Genomic DNA, 2,378 nt, shown 5'->3' on the forward strand with positions numbered 1-2,378 from the left:
ATTCTCGTCAAATACTTATGTTTTGGCAGAGATTTTGCTGACGCGATTTGAAGGTCGAAAAGTTGCATGAATTGAACTCTTCTCTCGCTTCTCCTTCGCTTATGATCACGAGCGCGATATGCAATTTTGATTCTATTTCGCATTTGTCGCTCCCTTCCCCTTTCCGATCAGAGGGTATGTTTTTTAGAGAATTTCTTAGATGTTTAGTTACATTCATGCAATGAATATGAATATTTGCATGAATATGAAAACTTAATAACAACCAATACCAATGGATCAATAGTTAATATTAGTATATGAAAAGGAAAAATCATCCAGTTGTCCAGTGACACATATAATAATTAACCAATAATAACGGCTCATGAAAATGAGGAACACAAAAAAATAAATAAACACTTATTCAACAATCAATACTGAATTCAAAGTTTGACCAACAAACCGGTTTAAAAATGAAAAAAAATAAACAAAAAACAAATAACACTATTACATCACAAACCCGATTGTATATATACAGAAAATCAAACCAAGGGATCCAAAAAAAATTGCATTATATATATCATAAGCCACATCACAGATTTGAAATACAAATTATATATCTTATTGTTAATTCGACATTACTTAGGCGGAGGTTGGGCCGTTGGTGGTGGAGCTGGTGGCCCGGAGTGTCGCGGGGCCCCATAAGTCCGGCCTTGGCTTCGACTGATGAAAAAACATGCAATGACTAGTACTATCACTATGACAATCACCACTGGAGATATCACCAATGCCATATCCATCCTTATTTTTTTTCTTCACCAATACAAAATATCCCGGATTTAGAAAGGGCTCAAACCGAAGAGAAATATATATTATTTACCAGATACAAGTATAATTTTTCACATATCAAAATTTCAAAACCTCATTAGTACAGAAAAATGGATTTGTTAGCTGCCTACCAATAAAGTAAGCATCATATATACATCAACTACTAATATCCATAGATTGATTGATTTCTTATAATATTTAATTTCTCCCTCTAATTTTAATTGTGAATTAAAGTAACGAAACATTGTACCTTTGATCGTACAAATCTTGGATTTCAGGCAGCAGGCAGCGCGTGTTGTGTGTGTTTTTGCAAGAAGGGAGAGGGTTTTTTAACTTAAACTTGAGGCAGTGACCCCTGACCTAAGTAGAAATAAATAAATAATATGCCACGTTGAACTTTTTGACAACAGGTAAAAAGTTTTGAAGCTCTTCTTCAAGCTTATATGCCACATAAATGCATTATCCTGTGGCCAGTACAGACCACAAAAGGGTGTGACGAGTCGTAAACACAATCTTCGCGCATTTATATCGATTATCTAGAATGGTTGAGAATAAGCTTTTGATATGATGAAAAAAAATAATGTAAATAGATTATATGAAGATTACAAGTTCGAAATTTGAATAAAAAATCATTTATAAATATTGAAATTTTGAGAGTTAGGTCTTCATTTTTTTTTTTCAAAAGTTTAAATAGTGTTTATTGCGTCATAGCCAAATGGCTAAATAAACGACACTATGCCTCTATAGCGCGCTATGATAGCGTCATAGTTTTTATGGTCCGAAAACACTATAGCGCGCTATTTAGAACATTGGTTTTTTTTTCATAAAAATACAATAAAATAAAATGGCTCAGATTTTACACAACGAAATAAATATTTTAAATATTTATTTATAAAAATGATGTGCATGATTCCTTAATTAAGATGCAATATATTTATTTGTATTTCTCTGCTTAAGCTATCATGCGACTAATCATGTTATTTATCGTTACAAAACGAAAAAATATATATTTTATAGAAATTTTATTTCATGTGAAATTTATTTTCAATAACTAGTGTTTCCGAGACTCTCTAGTTTGGCGCTGGACACAGAATGGTACATACTCATCTGCTTCAGTCTACAAGACTCAGGGCCGGTCCTAAAGATTTTGGGGCCCGGGGCGTGAGATAAGTTTGAGTCATTTATATAGAAGTGTAAATGAATAAGATATTATCCGATTTCTTTCGGATCTGAATCTGAAAAATTACTTAAATTATCTGATCTGTATTCGTATCCGAGACTATCGGTATTTGTATCCATATTGGAAAAGTTATAACGGATAAGGATACAAGTTAATAATTAACTATTTGTATCTGTATCCGTATTCGTATCCGAAAAGTTACAACGGATAAGGATACAGTTTAATAATTAACTATCCGTAACTATCTGTATCTGACCATTTACACCTCTACTCCACAAGAAATGAGTTGTTAAATACCAATAATTTATTACTTATATTTTAGTTGCATGGTATTGATATATGATCGTTAATATAGCTGGTTCAAGACTCTTTTTATTTTTGTCCTACGTGCTTA

At 32.3% G+C, this 2,378-nt stretch overlaps 1 long non-coding RNA gene across 1 annotated transcript; it reads right to left on the reverse strand.

Annotated features, from left to right (window-relative positions):
* Positions 1 to 362: 362 nt before the first annotated feature.
* Positions 363 to 1,154, reverse strand: LOC144568715 (uncharacterized). The gene is made up of 2 exons (XR_013515714.1): positions 1,055 to 1,154; positions 363 to 789 (listed from the first exon to the last, which is right to left on the reverse strand). It is a non-coding gene; the product is annotated as an uncharacterized LOC144568715 (long non-coding RNA).
* Between the last annotated feature and the right edge of the window lie 1,224 nt (positions 1,155 to 2,378).

Source organism: Carex rostrata, chromosome 17, assembly GCF_964058835.1.
Source record: "Carex rostrata chromosome 17, lpCarRost1.2, whole genome shotgun sequence".
Classification (NCBI taxonomy): Eukaryota; Viridiplantae; Streptophyta; class Magnoliopsida; order Poales; family Cyperaceae; genus Carex; species Carex rostrata.